The sequence below is a fragment of the Lonchura striata genome, chromosome 14 (genome assembly GCF_046129695.1).
Source record: "Lonchura striata isolate bLonStr1 chromosome 14, bLonStr1.mat, whole genome shotgun sequence".
NCBI lineage: Eukaryota > Metazoa > Chordata > Aves > Passeriformes > Estrildidae > Lonchura > Lonchura striata.
The window spans coordinates 5,253,450-5,273,731 of record NC_134616.1 but is presented as its reverse complement, the minus strand read 5'-3'; the positions used below and the strand labels follow the sequence as shown (position 1 = coordinate 5,273,731).

Here is a 20,282-nt window from a genome sequence, read left to right as displayed (position 1 = left end):
CAGGAGCATAAAGCTCCTCCCACACAAACATTAAACTCTCCTGACTGGAGATAACAAACCCAAGTGACATCAGTGGGCACTTAAATACCTCATCCAGCAGAACTGAAAGCAACTGATTCTCATGGAAGAGATATTAATGCTGAAGTAATTTAATAAAGGGCATGGAAGAGCAGATAAAAATACTTCATCTGAATTAATAGACCTGGAATTAACCTGGTTAAATGCTTTTCCTCTCAAAACACCTCTACAGATCCAGGGAGTGCAGCACGATTATCACTTCTTTATCTCTTGTATGAAATCCATCTGCTGATCATGTTTTGCTTTCCAACACTCCTCCCCAGGTTTTGACAGATTCCTTTGTGCTTTTCCAGCAGATCAGTTCCCTGACCTGACCAGTTCCATGAGAAGGAACTCAGTTCCATGATCTCCAACTAAAACCAAAGGATCTGAGCAAGGCACTACCAGAATGCTGTCACCCACTCCAGCTGTTCTCTACACAGGAAATGCATCTGGCTAAAAACAGAATTTACTTTCTTTATCCAAAGCCAATTATGCAATTCTCTCCAAGAGAAAACTTCCAGCTAAGTGGGTGAAGGGAGAAGAAAGAGTAAGAAATGTGAATACAGAGACAAGGCTGCCACCCTACAATATCAATAATGTTCCTGTGGAAGCAGAAACTCTTCTTGCCTTAAGAACTCACATCAGTTCTTCGTTCCCTAATTCATTTTTTCCATTTGATAAGAAGTTGTCCAGAACTTTCTTCCAGAAAAAAAAAAAAGTCCTAGGTTTAGAGGTCTGTCAAATACATTCACTTCAACTTAAACTGTTACTTAGAGACTTAATGAGAAAATAAAAATCATAAAATCCAGGAGAATCCTAAGTTCTGTGTGATTACCGTTGTCACTTCTCTGACTTGGAATTCCTCCTGGTGAGTGCTCCAGTGCCTGCTGCAGAGTGAGCAACGTCTGCTGTCCTCAAGCTTCTTTCTGCAGGCAAAAACCCCACATGTTCATGTTAGTGCCTTGGCAAACATGAAATCTGCAGTAAAACAAGCTGAAGGGAACACCAGAGATCCATGGAAAGAGCAGAAGCCAAGAGGTGACAGGCAGTGGTAACTTCACTGGGAAGTTCTTTGGATATAACTGGATTTATTTAGTTACTATATACCTGTTCTATTCCTCTGCATGGCAGTAAAGACAGAAAACTCAGGTTCCAAACATACCCAAATTTAAATTGTCATGCACACATTTCCCGTCTGATAAGGGACATAAAAAGACATATAAAGCTGGAAATACAACCCCAGTTTGCTGTTACAGGGCAGCACAGCTTTATTCTAGAAACTGCTCTACTAAAGATGCTCCAACAGAAGGAAATGAACAGCTCCAGGAGTCGTTAAACCACTTCAGATGTTGGATTTAATAATGTAAAAATCACCACCTTTCTCAAGCTGCATCCAGCACTAGAACACTTCCTAAACTGAGCCTTCTTTTGGCCTGCAAACACATGAAGTTTTTGCAGGGATCAGTCAAACCCCAATATTGCTCTTCATTGAACTATTAAGGCTGGAAAAGGTCTCCAAGATCATCCAGTCCAACCTGTGCCCAACCCCAACCAGCCCAGAGCTCTGAGTGCCACCTCCAGCCCTTCCTTGGACACCTCCAGGGATGGGGACTCCAAACCTCCCTGGGCAGCCCCTTCCAATGCCTGGCCACCCTTTCCATGGAGAAATTCCTGCTGAATCTCTAAAGATAAGGCCCAGGCAGGTACAGGGTGTTCTGCAGTTTTACTGAAATGCTCAAAAAAAAAAAAATCTCAGTCCTGGTGGCTCCTCAGGCTGCCTGGAGGAGCTCCCACACAGCAATCCATTGTCATTGTCACCCAAAAGGTGATACTGTCTTCAGGTCACACTGATGACATCACTTGAAGATGCTTCTGAAGTCACAACCTAACAAATGTTCCTCCTGAGCAACTTCAAATGAGACACTGGAAAAATATTGAATATAAAGCATCAGGCCTCAGAGTGAATCCTGGGCAAAAGGAGGCATTTTCCACATCAATCAAGATCCTGGGAACAAGGGGAGATTTACATTAGGATTGAAAGGGCCCAAGGGCTGGGAGCCAGTGGTCTGTCTGTGCTGGTCAATACACAGAAAGGATTGTGTTAGCACCACTGAAAGAATAAATTATCGCTGCTTTTACAATAAGCTCTTCAAGAATGCAATAAAGAGTTCAGTGTGTGCTCCTCACTCAGGAATCCAAAACTTTTCAGTGAAGGTCTGGCTTGCAGCAAAGATAACAGCTGAAAACCAACCATCTTGACCTTGTGAAGCTCCATGACAATGTGCTAAAAACAGGTGAAAAATGCACAGGTTCCTGCTTCCACATCCCCCAGCCTTGAGGCCAGAGCCTTGAGCAACCCCAGGTTTAAATACTGAAAGTTCAAACCTGATGCTTTCAGACAGACCACAATTAGAAGTGAGAAATGTAATTTTTTTCCCTCAAGACTCTTGCCTCTTGCAGGATTACTAATATTGAGGTTTTCTCATCTGCTTTCAGAGATAATTTTAAAATTCTTCTCCAATTCAATGAAATCATGACAGGAAATTAAGAAAATATGTTCCTAGGGAAAGAATTCTTACAATATTTCATAGCAGCTCCTGACTTTGATGAACAATATTATAAAAATGTCTTCTCGGTCACGTATTTCCTTCTAAATCTGACAAGTTTCCCACTTGTGGAAATAGCAAGTCACCAAATAAAAATGCTGCTCTTTCAAGCTTAAAAGATAAATTTTGATTTGCATGAAATTCACCCAAGGCCAGGCAGAACGAGTGCAGAATACTGGAATTTCTCCTGTCTGCACAGTCCATATGAAGTGTTTGTTTTCTAAGGACTCGCCAAACCTTTCCTAAAAATAAACATAAAAGATGACAATTGTTGGCTGGGCTGGGACAAGCCCCACAGTTAACAGGACACCAATGCCAACCTCCAAAAATGACAACCAAAAGGTCATGAAAAGAGTTATACAGAACATTTATATCCAGATTTGGTGTCAGTGCAACATCAAAGAGAGATGCAGCTTCTGATCAAGGCTTGTGGCAGGAAATGGATTTGTGTAGACAAAGTTATCTTTATTCTCTCTCAATGTGAATCCACCAGGAGTTATTGTTTTAAAGCATTCTAACATCCAATTCCTCAAAACCACTGAAGAAAAATGAATTACCAAACCACCACCAAAAATCAGCTGTTTCAAGAGAAGAGCAGGGCAAGGTGGCATTTGTGCACAAGGAGCTGGAATAATTCCACTGCATTGTCAAAGTGCTGCTTCATTCCAGCTGAAGCCAAGTTTTCCAAAAACTTGCTGCAACAATCCTGAGCTACAGCTGAGTGAATAACTTGTAAGAGCTTGCTCTAGGAGCTGTGTGAGCCGTCAGTCCCAGCCCTGTTTATCCACGGGCTGCCCCATGAAAGATCCAAAACAGAGAGATCTGGGATCCAGTGAATTAGTTCAGCTCTCTAGAAAATGAGATTTATTTGATCCCAGCTGAGAACAAAAGATTCCCAGACAACAACAGCGCTCCAAAACTTTCCAAGATTTGGAAACAGGAAGGTAAAAAGCCCAAAGAGAGAGGAGAGTGTAATAGCTGGCTGCTTTTCAACACCCATGATCACACACTGAGCCCTGAGAAAGTCAACATCTTTCCTATTTTACCACCTTATCCTCTTTCACAAATTACATAAACCAAGGGAAGGAATGTGAGTGTGGGAAGCAACTCAGGCTGCGCTTACTTACACAGATACTGAACCAAACACAAAGTACTTTCTTCTACACTGGATCTTAACTCCAAGGTCAATTTATTGGCTTAAAATACAGAGAGGATGCTTCCCTGGTTCAAATGCTAATCTGAGGCTCAGGAAATCTAGATTCAATTCCCTGCCTCACCACATACTTCCTGTGCGACCTTGGGCCATAAATATTTCGGTGCCTCAGTCTTTCCATCTGTGACTGAGACAGTGTTTCCCTATTGAACGGAGTGTTGTAAAGATAAATACATTAGGAAAACATCAGGAATCACAGGCCACAGCCATAAGTGCAGCGGGCTGTTGGGGAACTTATCTGTGTGTCAATATTCCCAATCGGGCAGCAGGGAAAGCAAGGAAAGGCTGCCAATGTGAAAAAAATTAACTAGCACACGACAGAGAGAAGACAAAGTAGCAGCAGAACGGTCAGAAACTGAAAGCTCAATTATTAATTACAGAAAATTTCCATCATTCCAACCAAGTTTTGAACAGAAGTGAGACTCGGAAACCAGCTGGGCGAGCTGCTGAAGGGAGCAAATACACCTGCCATCATTGCATTATTTCCCTGTTTTCAGAGATTATCGCTTCAGATTTGAGGTGGCAGAGGGACTGCTGAGTCTGGGGTCAGAGAATCCCAGGGGACTGTCCCCGAAGGGAAGCACCCGCTGCTGATGTCCCCAGCCCTTTGCGAGCCACATAAACAGCAGCGGGCAGAGCGAGTGACCCCAGCGGGGTCCCCACTGCTGCTGCCCCAAGGCGGAGAGGGGGACACGGCGGGAAGGGGGAGGGCAAAAGATGGTCAGCAGGCAGGCAGGGGCTGACAGGAGTGACCTCCCCCTGCCCCGAGCCCAGGAGGACGCGGGGGAGGTGTCTGGGACCGGAGCTGCGGAGCAGCCAAGGGGAACAACTACAAGGCTACGTGGCATTCGCAGGCAGCGGCTGCCGGGGAGGGAGCACGGGGGGGCGGCCAGGGGGGACCCGGGGGGGACGACTGCACATCGCAGCCCCTCCTGCCCCACCAAGCAGGAGGATAGGGGGGGGAAAGGGAAAAGAGACGGAGAATCTGAGCGCAGGGGAGCGGAGCGGGAACGGGCTGGGGGAAGCGCGACCCGCGGCGCGGGCTGGCATTAACCCCATCCGGGCAGGCTCGGCCGGAGCCCCCGCTCGGCCCAGCCCGGTCCCCGCAGCAGCAGCGGGAGTGCCTTTAGGAGCGAATCCCCAAAACCGCGTCCCGAACCCGCCGGGTGTCCCGGGGGATGCCCGCGCTGCACAGGGCAGCGCACCCGGACAGATGCCGGCCGTGTCCCGGACACCCGGAACGCTGCCTGCCCCGCACCCCGGGCACCCCAACCCGGGCACCACATCCCAGGCACTCCATCACATCCCATCCCACGCCATGTCCCGGGACATCGGATCCCCCTGGATCCTGCCCCCACCTGCCCCTTGCGCCACGTCCACCCCGGAGCTGCCCCGCAGCCCGGGCTGTCCCCCGCCCCAGAGCACCCTTCCCGTGCCCGGGGTCCCGCCTGTCCCTCCAGCCGCCCCCGCCCGGCTCCGCGCCGCCTCCCGCCCTCCGCTCCGCGGGGCTCCGCTGCCGGCACTGCCCACCGCGCCCCGCCCGGGCACCGCCGCTCTGCGCCGCGCCGGGGAGCAGCGGAGCCCGGGGAAGGGGGCTCGGGGAGCGGACCCCGGCCGCGCCCGTGCGCTGCCCCCGGCACTGACCGTGTGCCCCGCGGGCTCCGCCGCCTCAGCGCCCGCCGCCCGCCCGCGCCGCCATCATGGAATGCGCGCACCGCGCCTGCGCCGCCGCCGGGCGGCCGGGGGCGGGCGGGCGCGCCAACCACAGCCCGCGTGGATCCGCGGCTCCCGGACACCGCGCCCGACGAAAGCTGCGCGGGAGGGCGGCCGGCGGGCCGGGGCGGTGGCACCCGGGGGTGGGTGTCCTGTCTGGGCGCTGTCTGTCCCTGCCGGACACCGCCCGCCACCCCCGGGCACTGTGCCCTGGGCACTGTCTGTCCCCCTTGGCCAATGTCACCGCCAGGCACTGTTTGTCACCCCAGCGCTCCATCTGTGTCACCAAACCGTGTCCCGCCCCCCTCGGGGGTCTCCTGTCTCTGTCCCCCACCCCGTGCCACGACAAGGATGAGTGGGAGGTTTCCACGATTTGGGGGGGTCACAGCGCGTTCCTGACCCTAAAACTTTGCCATGCCGTAAAAAGCTTGGGTGGTTTGTGAAAGTGACGTGACAATCCTGAGGGGGCAAAGAGAAGAGGAAGGAGAGGTGTCCTCGCTGGTCGTGCCAGGGGAGGTTTGGCTGGATATTAAGGAAGATTTCCTCATGGAAAATGTCCAGCACTGGCAGAGGCTGTCCGGGACACCCATCCTGCACAGAGACCCCGTCCCTGCAGGGATTCAAGATCCCGGTGGATGTGGCACTTGGGGACACGGGCTAGTGGTGGCCTTGGCAGTGCTGGGGAATCTTGGACTCAGTGGTCTTGGGGCTCTTTTCCAAGCTGAATATTCCTGTTATTCCATGATCCTGCAGCTCCATTTCCTCAGAATTCCATGGAATTCTTCATTCCATGATCCTACAGCTCCATTCCCCCAGAATTCCATTGAATTCTCCATTCCATGGTCGTACAGCTCCATTCCCCCAGTATTCCATGGAATTCTCCATTCCATGATCCTGCAGCTCCATTCCCCCGGAATTCCACGGAATTCTCCATTCTATGATCCTGCAGCTCCATTCCCCTGGAATTCCATGGAATTCTCCATTCCATGATCCTGCAGCTCCATTCCTCCATTCAGCCTCGGAGCATCCCAAGCCCTGCTGCAAAGAGGATCAAGGGCAAGGCTTGGAAAAAAGCCCTCCTGGGCTGCAGAGCCCCTCTGGCACATCCATTTTTTTTTCCTGTCAAATAATGTACCAATAAATCTTACACTCTTCACTTTATTTCCACCAGGAAGTTTACACCAATATATTTCCATTAATGTGTTTTAAAAAATGCACCTCAAACTTGCTTAAAGCAGCGATTTCAGAGATATTCTGTGTACAATTCAGCTCCATGTAGATGTAAAATAAATGTGACAGCTGTGCTTTTATACAAGCCCCACTAAACTGTGCATCACAGCAGAAAAAGGTCACACTTGACATTTATATGCAATATAATAAATGTGTATATATAATCTATATAATAGACATAGAAAGACTAACCTTTTAAAATGAATGGGCTTGTGTTTACCCCCCAGATTGATCTTAGATGCATTCATAATGAATACAGAAAATTTTATGATGAATAGAAGAAATTGTTCCTTAATGTCAGAGAATTTCTCTCTGGAGAATGCTGGAAGGGGTTTATTTGCCAGAACGAACACCCTATGCTGGACAGGACTAAAATAAATTCCCATCCATCTTTTTAAACAATCAGGCCCTGGTAAGAAAGGACAAAAGAGGTGGTGGCTGCTGGATTTTTCAGCAATTAGTAGGTTACCTTGTTAAATAAAGGCCAAAATAACTCTCAGAGTAACTTTACCATTAATTTTACTCATATTGGCCCATAAAATTGTGAGTATATTCCCTTCTAGTTGGGAGCAAACAGTGAAAGAACAAAAAATCTGTTGCATCTGAAAAGCAAAATTTTATAGCCGAGTCCACAGCAAATTCCAGGTGGAAAAGGCAGGAGAAAGCTTTTCCTCTTAACAAGAGAATGGGTAAAAATCTCTGCACTGAAATTCCTCTTCTTTCTACCCCTTCCACAAGTTTTCCTGCACACATGTGACTCCTGGCCTGATTCTTTTCCCTGTGGAATAGTCTGGATCAGCACATCCCGTGTTTTATTAGGATTGATAAGAAAATATAAATTTGCCTATAACCTAGATTGAAACCTTCAGACAAAGACTTAGGGGAAAAATAATCTGCTCCTTTGTTTTGAGTCTCACGGTGCTTTTGTCCCTGATATTAAACTCTGAATTTCCCTGATGACCCCAAAATGGAATTCTTTCATTCCAGCTCCCATTCAAGTCTGGGAACACCTCAGGAAAGGTGGAAGACCAGACCAGCACAGGATTCAGTGAGTGCAGACCTGTTTTAGGAACAAAAAGTTGGTTAATAATTTCACCTTTGAGAGAATTCCTGGAATTTTCAGCACTCCATCTCAGGAATCTTAGAACTCCACAGGCCCTACCTAATCTGCAGTGCCCTGGGGATTTCATTCTGTGAAATCTTCGGGCTTAAAATAGTGAAAAATTTGGGCTTAAAAAGTGAAATATTTGGGTTTAATTTTTGTGAGATCGCCTGAAAGTGACCCACCAGATGGGATTTGGAAATCTGGAGCGCTCTGCACCAAATGAACTTTGCTGCTGAAAGCAGAGATTCAAGGACTGTTTTGACTTCCCAGGCTCGGTATTTATCCACTGCCAGCTAAACCTCACAAGTTGTGACTAGTGGTGGCTGTGATCCCCCGTGGTGATGTCCTGTGCCTGATATCCAGAATAAAGGAGGTCCTTGGGAGGGAATGCTGAGCATTCTTTGCTCTGAAATCTCCTGGACCTCCCCGCAAGCTTTGATAAGGACAAGAATTCCTTTGTAGGTAATAATGCAGTGCAGAAACATCCTTTTCCCTTAAATCAATTTTTTCCTCCTTAAATTTCCATTCCAAATGCATTTTATATGCTAACAAGGTCATTCCAGCAAGGTGGTGGAGGAACTCCTGGGGTCACAGCTCATTCCCAATGAACCTCAGGGTGAAAGATCTCCAAGCTGCCCACAGGCTCCAGGGCTCCTTTCAAACTCATGCCACAGCTGTTCCCACACCGTGGAAAAGAAATGACCCAATGTTTGCTGCCTACACCCAGCGTGACAGGGAGGGAAAAGCTGTTTTTTTACAGCTGGAACTGGGAAGGGAGGTGATGCTGGAGGCAGGGGCGGGATGTTCCAGACGGAAAAGCCGCACGGGAGGAATATTTGGCGTGAGGAGCACGGTGACCAAATTGCCTGGGAGGAAGGTCTGATGAAATGGGTCAGGAATTACAAAGCTGAGGGCAGCTTTAACTCGATTTTGAAATTCCTGGAGAGCCACAAGGACCGTGCAAGGACGGCGAGTGGATGGGCAAAAGTTGGATTTTGAGGAAATTTTTGCCCAGATTGTTCTTTCAGTCTGGAAAGGAAGAGGGAATTAGTTTGGGGGGTGGGAAAGAGGAATTAAAAATAGCAGAATGTAACATCAAAGAACTCTTGGCAAAAGGAAAGGGAAAGAGAAAAGAAATGGGAAGTGGAAATGAGTCAGGAGGGAGGAAAGAGGACAAATGGGAAGAAAACTGGGCTCATAAAGGAAGGGCAGGCTCTGAAATGGAAAAAAAATGGAAAAGAGGGGAATTGAGGAGAGTCTGTCTTAACAAAACAATGGCAAAAGGCAGTGCCAAATGCATGCTCATTCTTCCACTAGAAAATTTGGAAGTGCAATTTCATTTTTTAAAATTTGCTGATTCGACTGCCTTAGGTGAGTTAATAAAAATAAAGGGGCAGGGGGAAAGAAAAATATTAAAGGAATGGAAAAGAAAACCCTTTGACAGAGAGGGGAGAAAAGAAAGATAAGAAGAATATTGCAGTTACAACATATCCCAGTCTGAACGTGGGTTGGGGAGCTTGAATAACAAAAACCTGGATGCACACCCCCCTCCACGCCAACACCCCACTTATCAGGGGGGTTAGCAGCCATCCTGGAGTTTTAGTTCCAGCCCATAATAAAAATGTTTGTTTTTCCATCCTTGGACTACAATAATACCCATTCTGGTTATTTGAACTCGTGTCCAGCAAAGCCTCCCCTCTCCTGCCTTGGCTGGGAGCTGCGAGCGCGGGCTTGGAACGAATTCCCTCGGTTTTCCCTGGCTCCACACAAACTCCTGCTGCCTGCACTCCAGGAGGGAGCGGGGCAGGACAGCCTGGCAGACAAACTCCCCTCCAGCAGCACTTTGCTGGGAGCTGCAGGAGCAAACAGCCGAGCTGGAGCAGGTTTTGCACCGCTCCTTCCACACCCGGAGCGTTTTCTCCAGCTGTGGGGTCAAACCAGCGCTCCGGGCTGTGGGTTTGGGGGGCAGCACGATGGGAAAAGCCTGGAGGGCATCGGGAGAGGGGGTTTTCCTCAAAGGTCACACGCCTGCCCCTCTGCAGGTGCCCTCATCCCTGTTCCATGGAGTCGAAGAATCCCGGGATGGTTTGGGTGGGAAGGGACCTTAAAACCCATCCAGTTCCACCCCCAGCCAATGGCAGGGACACCTTCCACTATCACAGGTTGTTCCAAGCCCTATCCAACTTCTGTTCCTTTGATGTTGAACCACAGAAGCAAATCAACACCAGCAGAAATGCTGTAGGGTTATTAAACACCCACTAAACAAACAGGTGACACTGGCAGGGGCACAGGGTGGTACCAGCACTGGTGACCTGTCACTGAAATTGAGTCATTTTAACTGAGGAAATGACACCAAGTTTGGAGATTTTCTTCTGGGTTCAGTAATATTTTCAGAACCCTCTGCCCACTCAGTAGTTTTCAGTTCTGGTGGTGCCTTATAGCAAAAAAGGGATGCATGAAGAAGAAAATACAGGTGTTTGTATCAGTATGGACAGGCCAGTAGGGAAGGCAGGCAAGTCTGGCAGGGGATGGCAGTGCAGGTGGACACCACATTTTGCTGTCTGTGCTTTTTCTCCAAGCAGGACCCAGAACCCCCCAAGAACCCTCACTCCAAACCAGGACCCCCTGTGGCACAGACCCGCTCCCATAAAATCAGCCCCGAATTCACAAACCTTCTGGCACAAAGTCACCATAAAAACCAAACCAAAAGCCCTCTGCAGCCCACAGCAAACACTGCTGGTGTTTATGGCAGCTGGAGGTGGCGAGGGATGAAGTTCAGCACTGGGGAACACCTGGTTTATGATTCCTTCACTCGTTACGTGGCAGAGCCCACGAGCAAACACTGCATGTCCTGACCTCGAGCTGCTTCCACACCTCCCTCTGCCCCATCCTGCAGGCTGCAAGCACAACAGGGGCTCTTTGGAAAAGGGAATTAAAACCTGGCCCACTGAAGATCTTTCTGTGAGCAGGGAGGAAAAGCTGAGCTCGCTCTCAAGGTGGGGCTGGAGCTCCCACCTTGCCACTGGATACCTGTAAATGGTAAAAAACTGGAGTAGGGAAGTTGCTCCTCACTTCTCTCAGCCCCAGTCTGGAGCTGCTGTCACCACCATGTGAGGAGAAGGCTGTGGAGCACCTGTCTGGTCTCTCCCACCTTCTGCAAGGTCTTTCTGCCCCGTTTCTCCTCAATTTATTCAGCGAGGGCCCTGATAGGGATCAAACATCTCATTTCAGTCCAGTTCCAACCACTGGCTCTGTTTAGCCATAAATCTATAACTCTTGCCCCAAGCCAAGAAGCAAACAAGACAGAAAAAAAAATAACCCAAATCCAAACAGGCTGAAGAACTCTGTGCCTCAAGAAATTGTTGGGAACAGGCAAGTCCAAGCAGAGGCCTTGGGAAGCAACACTGGGGCTTCTGCTCCAGAGCAGAATGTTCAGCTGGGAAAAACAGGATCTCCTTGTGGGATGGAGCCCATCCTGCCTCCCTCCCTGGTGCTGCAGCATCCCCAGAGCCCAGGGAAGGTGCAGTCAGCAAGGGCAGGCTCAGGAGCAGAGCTGCTGCCAGGTGGCTGCAGGGACAGTCACAGCTGGCCCACCACAGGCACACCAGGGCTGGGTCAGGTCTGCTTACCTGGCAGTGTGCTCACTGCTCCAAGGACATCAAAACAAGCAGCATTTAAACATGATAGAGCTGGAGATGCTCGTCCTTGCTGTGATAAAAGAAAGAAGGCAAAATAAGTTCATTTATAAGGTTCTTCTAAATCAGAGTGAAGCTGTTTAACAAACCCTCTCCAATGTGCTTTCCTGCTGCTCTGCACGAAGAGAACATTTCCAGGATGCTGCAGAAGCACCTGAATCCTGGGGTTTTATCCCAAAGAGGGGATTTCACTCCCTGGGCTGGGCAGGGGCTCATTTCCCTGCATGGAATTCAGCTGAGAAAGGTCTTTGGAGGGCAGAACAGGCACCAGAGCCAATGTCTGGAGAACAGAGAGGAGGGGAAGAAAAAAAAAAAAAAAAAAAAAAAAAAGAGGGAAGAAAGCAAGCAGAATAAATCTGAATTGTAACAGAATTGCAGCCTGTATTGAAATCTCCCCATTTGGAATTGATTTTTTCCATCAGACAAAAGGCTGAGTTTAATTGTCGAAACGCTGATCTCTTTTTTAACTTGATCTGAAGGACACATCCAGGGGAGCTGCAGGTGAACCCTGAGCAGTGGAGGACTGATAAAACCTGAAATATTCCTGTGTCAGGTGTAATGTGATGCTCATCCCTTTGTTTGGTTTGCTTCCTTCCTGCTGGTCACTTGGAGCAGGTTTCCTACCTTTCCACAGGTTCACTTGTTTTTCTGGCTGCTGCCTTTGTTTTAACTCCCCCCACCTCACTTTTAGGGCATGAAGAAACCCTTTTCCCTTCACCTTGGCACCAAAATTTCCCTGTGCATGGAAGGTTTGATGTCCATCCCTGGGCTGAGAGTGCTGGAAGATGCAGCACCTTTGGGAAAAGCTGCCTGATCTCCCTGCTCCCTGTCCACATGGCACTCCAATTGTTTCACTGCAGTTCTCCATTGTCTCTCTTCAGAGCTCTATTTCTTTCCTATCTGGCATTTTCCTCCCTGTCCCCAAACAACCTCTTTTACTTGCTCTCTCCTACAATAAGCCCATTCCTCGTGATTGTTTCCATTCCCTTTTTTTGGTGGTTTTTTTTTTTTTTCATATTTTTCACTTGATGGAGGCCTGGGGGCCCTGCTCTGTGCTGGGGTCTCCTCTTACAGCCACAACTCCCCTTCCCATCGTGGGGGTGTCCTCAGCACTGCAGAAGGGACTCTCCCCACCCCAGTGAGCATTTTCTGTCTGATAGATTTCATATCAGTGCACAGCTCTGAATCAGGTCTGGGATGAAAATAAGAAGCAGCCACATGGCATGAGGCACCCGGGAGCACTTCAGGCTAAAGAGGAAAAAAAACAAAAAACCAACCCACCCAGCAAAAGGAAGAGATGCAGCTGTGAAGAATTCAAATATTGGCTCCTCCAGGAAACCTCCACGCTGTATCCATTACTGAAATCTATTTATTTCTTTGGGGCTGATGATCTCCAGTTTGAGATTGGCATGGATCTGGTTTCCCACCCTCAGAGGGAAGGTCCAAGCATGGATATTGCATGGGAGGTGGTGGCACAAGGAGGAATCCTCAGCTGGCAGAGCAGATCTGTGGGAGAGAACCTGCAAGTGGAATTATCAAGGACACTTTAGGAGAGAAAGCAAAATAAAGCCCCAAACTGGCCCCTTCCCACTTTCCCCACCTTCTCTTGCTATGAAAAAATCCTCCTTGCTGCTTTCCCTGCTGCTGTGCCTGGTGCTGGAGGCTGTGGGAGTGGGGAATTTCAGGGAGCCCTTCCAGAGGCTCTGCTCCAGGAGTGCTGGCTTTGCCATTTCCCTGCTCTGGAAAAGGGGCTGGTGGCTCCAGAGGCTGCAAATGGGGCCTGGAGCAGCTGCCAGCTGAGCTCATCCATGGGGATTGATGTGGGGATTGATGTGGGAATTGTCTGTGATGCTCCAGTGGTGAATTTTCCAATCACTTGTGAAAAGCAGAAGGAATAAAGAGGGATGGAAGCAGAGTGACATTTCCTGGTATGTGCCTTGGAGCTGTCTCTGCAGGCCAGTGCTCCTGGTGCTCCTCCTGAGCTGGTGGGGAGCTCAGGATGAACTTTTCTGCTGGAATAGGTGATAGAGAATGGCCTGGTGCTCCAGCATCAATCCCTGCCCCTCTGCCTCACTGACACACCAGGAATAAGTCACTTCCCTCTTGCCAGGGCAGTCAGGGGTCCCCACTAGTTAGGGGTGAGATAAGCATGACAGGATGAGGATAGATCTGTGTTAGGGCTGTGAGAGGGGGCTGAGCAGCTCCTGTGTGCCAGGAAGGGATTTGGGACCCCTGATCCCAGAGTTCCTCTGCCTTGGAGAGGATTGGGGTGGCTGAACCCCAGCAGTGGCATTGCCCCATTCCCGCCTCCTGAGACCAAGTGTTTGAAGCACCTCCTTCAATACCAACCTTGGAATGACTCTCTTTGGTCTTTATCATGCTCAAAATTCCTACTGGAGCTGAGGGAAAGCCTCCAGACATGGAATATTTGTACCTGTGAGTGGCCTCCTGTGACAGGTCACCCTGCAGAGCCCCCAAATCCTTCCCCCAGTGACCTCGGTGGCCTCGGTGTCTGTTCCAGCAGCTTCTCTAAAAACAAACACACGTGTTGAGAGAACTCCAGGACCCTTGTTTCACAAAGAAATGAAGCAATGTCCTTTTCACTTCCCCTCTTTGCTGTTACTTCATCTTTTCTCCCCCTAAGGGTGCCAGCAGCGTCCTCGGGCAGCGCGTGTGGGACACGCAGGGCTGGCCTTTGTCACCGTGTCACTCAAGGAGCTCTGCTAATCCCTGCTCTTATCCAGGGTTACTGGGCTTTAAAATCCTCCTTCTGATGGATAAAATACTGTCAGTGCCTCCTCAGGGGGCCCTGACCCCCTTAGCTTTGGGAGAGGGGACAGAAAACACCTCACCGACATCAGGGCCTTGCTCAGCGTTGCCTTCTCACTGCTGCCCCTGGCCTTCTTATTTATGTATTTCTGTATAAAATCCAGCAAAAACATTCAATGAAAGTCTTTAAATACAGATCACTCCATCCAAAAGGAGTTGAAACTGTGTTTGTGTGAGCTGGGATGGCACAGGTGATGCTCTCCTGTGGTTTTGCTGCGCTGAACTTAAGGAAAAGCCCCTGAAGTTTAACATAAAATAGAAAGAAACAAAAATATGCCCAAATTTGCTGTTTTCTCAAACAGCCCCAAATGTCCTCCCTCTCCCTACAACTCCTGCAGTTTGTATTGACATAATCCTTATAGTTTAGATAAAGAGCTGGTATTTTGTGGAAATTTCAATTTTCCAGGGAAAGAAGGGGCTGAAAAATTTACTTTTTTTTTCTTGTAACTGAATTACATTTGGGATTGAAACTTCAGCTTTAAATTTCTGTTATCACTCTCCTTGGTTCACGGAAGAACAGTATTCTCCCAGCTGTGTTGTTTTGTGCTAGATTTGATAGCTAATAAACCATATTTCTACTTTTCCCAACTTCCTTCTCTGAGTCAGTTTAGCCACGAACTGTGCCCTCTCTGAGTATGAAGTGTAAGATCTGCCTCCTCCTCCAGCAGTTCTTGTTGGAGCACAGTTGTTTCAGAGGGACATCTAACAGAAATAAACAGGGAAAAACCAAAATACACAGCTCTGCTGAGGGGTCAGTGCTGGTGGAGGAGGCCACGAGCTCGGGCACCTCCCTGGAAGCCGTGGAGGCTGCGCCTGAGTTTACATAAACTCAGTGTAATATTGGATATTTGCTGGGCTTGTTTCACCAGCAGAATCCCCACCACGGGGAGAGAGTTATCATAATTAGACATTTAATTTGAGTTGAATCATTGGTGCCACTCTCTGTGGCTCTGGAGACTCCTGCTCAGCTCTGCCCTATGGCTCCAATGTCCTTTGACATGTGCAGATGCACCAGGGACATTTGCTGACCTGCAGAACAACCCCAGATTCTATTGATTAGTTTTAGTTTTAATTACAGTGGCAGCAAACTCGACCATCAGCTGGTGTTAGCAGCACAATTTGGATCTGGACAGATCCCAGGAGGATCTTCCCCAGGAGCTGAGGATGTGCAGGACTCTCCCCCAGGGCTTTGACATCCGTTCTTCAGCACCTCTGCTTCATTAGTTCACATCCTTGAGGGCTCTTTTTCCTCCCACAGGATATGATTAACCCTGACTGGAGTCACCACACTGCATCCCGAGAAGAAGACCCACCTGAGCTCAGCAGCCTGGGACTCCTGGAGCAGGTTTGGGAATCTGCTCTGGGACTGGGCTGCCCTCCCCGAGAGCTCCCAGCCCTGCTCCAGCCTCTCCTCTGGAGCTGGGCACCACAAGCCCTTCCCCAGAGGTGAGGATGCTGCTCCAGCTTTGGAGGGAAGCTGCTGCCCTGCCCTGCCCTTCCCACCTGGGCACTGGGAAATGAGGAGGAACCCAGAGCAGCTCTGGAGTCCTGTGAGCTCTGGCACGGTGCTTCAGGTGATGGAGGACGTGGGGAGTGTGAGAGGGGATGCTGCTGACAGGAGGCAGCGGCTCAAGGCCAGTTTGGGGGAGCTTTTCATTCCATTTTCCTTGAAAATTCGTGGTGAAAGGGCAGTGCAGCATTTTCCAGCCCTCACTCACGTAAGCAGCTTCCTGCCGTGAGTAACGTGGGGAGGACAGGGCTGACAGAAGGGGCTGTCTCAGGGTTACTCAGAAAGGAAATAAAGCCTCGCTGATCCTGGGGCAGATGCAATTCTAACAGTCCAGCCACAGGCTGCCTTTTGCAATAACTGCTCCCAAACCCAGAGTCAGCCCTTTGCAGCCTTCTGGGCTTGTCAGACAAAACACCTGCAGGAACCTCCTGTCCTGATTGTCCCCGCAGCAGGGACATGGTGGCACTCCATCCTGAGTGTCCCCGCAGCAGGGACATGGTGACACTCCATCCTGAGTGTCCCTGCATCAGGGACATGGTGACACTCCTGTCCTGATTGTCCCCGCAGCAGGGACATGGTGGCACTCCATCCTGAGTGCCCCCGCAGCAGGGACATGGTGACACTCCTGTCCTGAGTGTCCCCACAGCAGGGACATGGTGACATTCCTGTCATGAGTGTCCCCACAGCAGGGACATGGTGACACTCCTGTCCTGAGTATCCCCACAGCAGGGACATGGTGACACTCCATCCTGAGTGTCCCCGCAGCAGGGACACGGTGGCACTCCTGTCCTGGTTGTCCCTGCAGCAGGGACACGGTGGCACTCCTGTCCTGGTTGTCCCTGCAGCAGGGACACGGTGGCACTCCTGTCCTGGTTGTCCCTGCAGCGGGGACACGGTGACACTCCTGTCCTGGTTGTCCCTGCAGCAGGGACATGGTGACATTCTGCTTCTTGTCCTTGAACCCTCCAGGAGTTACTGGGGGCTCAGGGGCTGTGGGGAGCCTGTCAGAGTCATGCAATACCCTGAGCTGGAAGGGACTCACAACAATCACAGTCCAGCTCCTGGCCCTGCATAGACACCCCGAAAAATCCCACCCTGTGCATCCCTGGGAGTTTTGTCCAAACCCTCCTGGAGTTCTGGCAGCCTTGGGGCCATGACCATTCCCTGGGGAGCCTGGGCAGTGACTGACACCCTCTGGGGAAGAACCTTTTCCTAAAATCCAGCCTGACCCTCCCCTGACACAGCTCCAGCCATTCCCTGGGTCCTGTCCCTGTCACAGGGAGCAGGGATTGGAGCTGCCCCTCCTGAGGAGTCTCCCCTGTGTCCTCTCTCCTCCAGACTGAACAACCCAAGTGACCTCAGCCTTGCTGATATGAAACTCAAGCAGATCACCAGGGAGCTGTGCTCCTCACAAATAAAGGGATTTTAACAGGCCAAACCCAAACCAAACTCTGTTTAGTCTTTGCCTGCCCCAGCAGAGACCTGCAGTAGTGGTCCTGCACTTGGAGTTTTTATTAATGATCAGAAATGTGAGGTTTTGCTGCCTCGTTCCTTCTATCCCTCCCAACCTGGTGAAGATCCACCAGGAATGTATTTACTGACCTAACAAAGGGCCCTTGCTTTGCTCCCAGGGCAGCCTGGCTTCCTCTGAAGCGTAAGAAACCACACTGACAAGAACAAAAACGGGCACATTTCCCCCTCCAGTGAAGCCTGCAAATATTCCAAAGAGTTGTTTGTACATGCAGCCCCTCGCAGGGCTGGAATGAAGAGGTTGGGACAAGCAGAGTTGAGTTCCCAACCTTGCTGGTCCCAAAAGGGATTTGCAACCCCAAGTGTCAGGCTGGGCTTTTCATCCCTCAGGTTTGCTGTCAGGAATGTTTCTAAGATATTTATTGCTTTCAGGAATGTTTCTAAGAGATTTTGGTGCTGGTGGTATTTCAAAATCTGATGGGCTTTCCTTCATTTTTGCTCCTTAGTTTCTTCCCCTGGTAATCAGGTTGTACCCTGTGTAGAAGAAGGATAAAGAGCCTGGTGCTATCCCTCCTGCTGTGTGGGAGAAGTCCCTCTCCTAATGTCAGACCACAGTGGACATTGGGTAAAAATGCTAATTTAAAGTTCAGTTTGAGAATTAACTCCTGCTTAAGGGACCCAGAGCTTCCCAGTGCACAGATCCCTGTGGAATCCAGGCAGTGGGAATGGATTGAGCACCTCCAGCCCAAAAATTCATGCCTAGGGATGGGGAGGGGCAGGAGGAACCATGCACGAAGCACGAATGAGAGGAAATCTCTCTTTATTGCCAGTGCTTGGACTTTATTACCCATTAAACTGAAGGGCTGCTGGCTTCTCACATCCTGCAGGAGTTTTATGGGAAAGCAGTTTATGGAATTAGGGTGAGCCTGTCCTGTGTGCAGTTTCTGAGCTCCCCAGCTCTGCCTGTGTGGCAGCTCCCTCTCCTTTGGTGGGAGACAGGCAGGACCATTCAATTCCCACATGGATAATGATTTTCTTGCAGAGCTTTTCACCCACAGCTGTACTGGTTTGGTCAGAAATAACCCTCCCAGACACACCCAGGCACAAGGAGGTGATTCCCAAGGGCTGTACTCACCACCAGCTCCCAGTGGAAGCTCTGCAGGTCCATCCTGGAACAGTCATCTATGGAAAATCAGCATTTTTCAGGCAAAGTGGAGGGTGCAGTTGGAGCCCAAGGCAGGAGGAGGGTACTGGGTCCTTCTGTGGCTGGAGCATCATCCTGAAAAAAATAGGAAAAACCAAGAGGGAGGCAGAGAGGGAAACCCAAAGATTGTGAAATAAAATATAGGCAGGGGTGGGAGGAGAGGAACGAAAGGGTCAACACCAGAGGAAACAGGACAGTGACAGGAGAGGAACTGGACGACATGAAAAGAGGAAACCTCGGCAACCACAGGCGGCGGCTCCGGGAAGGGCTCAGCACTAGGGGACACCATTGGACCAGAAACTGCAGCAGAAACCGGCCCCGTTTCAAGCAAAAACCCACCCCACGCTCTTTCCTTTGCTCTGCCTCTCTGTCACCGCGCCAGGGTGACACTTGGTCCCCAACTCCCAGCTCCTGTCACCTTGTACAGCCCCTAAACCCAGCGCGGTTCCTAACTTTTCCCATCCCAGTAACAATCCCTGTTTCCCTGCGCAGCTTTCTCTCCAGGTTCCTATTCCTGCTCAAAACCTGCCCGGGGTTTGCTGCCGGGGTGATGCTTTGTGGTATCCACAGGGCAAAGGCACACGCGGGGACATTGACAGGGACATTGTCACCTGGAGCTGATGGCAAAGCCATCCGGGCTGGAGCTTTGTACACCCCCCTGCAGCCCCTGCACCTGCTTCGGGGAAATCCAAGGGGAAAACATTCCCAGCAAACATTTCCGAGCATTTGTGATGTGTGACCACAGAGAACAGACAAAAATCCCCCTCACCAAGAGCATCCCTGTCCCTCCAGCCGCCTTCCCAGCATTTTCTGTCTGTAAATCCCAATTTATCCAGGCTCCAGCTGCTTTTTGTTGGGCTGCTCCACCACTGCAGGCTCTACCAAAACCATCAGAAGTATTTTGGTTCCAACAAGTCCCCAAACAGCAGCTCCAGGTGGTGTCTGAATCCTGGGAAGTTGGGCTACAGCAAAGTCCAGTTTGGCTGGAGCAAAATAACTCCCGCAACATCTCAGCAACATCTGTGTTGCTCTAAGTGTTTATTACACCATTATAAATTGTTATAAATTGTTATTATTAAGCAAATATTACACTCGTGCTGTGTGCAAATAAAGTTTTATTGTAGGGAAGAAGAATCTGTAACAGAGACTTTCAAACGAGCCACAGGAAACAGTAATTAAAATTTCACTTGCAATGTTCTCGTTTGGCTTTCACTAAAGTTTTTTAAAACAGACATACCTATTGCACAAAAGAAAAAAAAAAAAAAAGAAATAAAAAGCTGCCATTTCCTTTGCAATTAACATTGTCACATTCAAATAAAAAAGGCAAAAGGTTAAAAAATACATCTGGTACAATAAAAATGCTTTGCAATATATACATATATATATACACACTTAGCTTTACTGTACAATATTTTAAACTTTGGGAATGGGCATTTTCTGCATATTCTGAATAAAACTCCATGAGGATTTTTTTACAGTTTTATAATGCCTTTAAAGCCTGTGGACACAAGTGGAATACTCAGTGCTGACCCTTGAAAATGAGTTTCAGCCAATTCATTCACATTATTTCCCAGAACAATTTTCAGTTCTGGCTTTGAACTCCTGGCTCTGCCCTCCTGGGGGTTTATGGGGTCTCTAACTCTACTC

The 20,282-nt window shown here is 49.4% G+C and overlaps 1 protein-coding gene across 1 annotated transcript in view; it reads right to left on the bottom strand.

Annotated features, from left to right (window-relative positions):
• Positions 1–5,615, bottom strand: part of LOC110474371 (fibronectin type-III domain-containing protein 3a) — a 39,233-nt gene extending 33,618 nt beyond the window's left edge. Inside the window, exons 1-2 of the mRNA XM_021537740.2 lie at positions 5,524–5,615; positions 896–986 (exon numbers count right to left, since the gene is read on the bottom strand). The gene's annotated coding sequence lies outside the window, so the exon portion shown is untranslated. The remainder of the gene's footprint in view (positions 1–895; positions 987–5,523) is intronic.
• Positions 5,616–20,282: the final 14,667 nt, after the last annotated feature.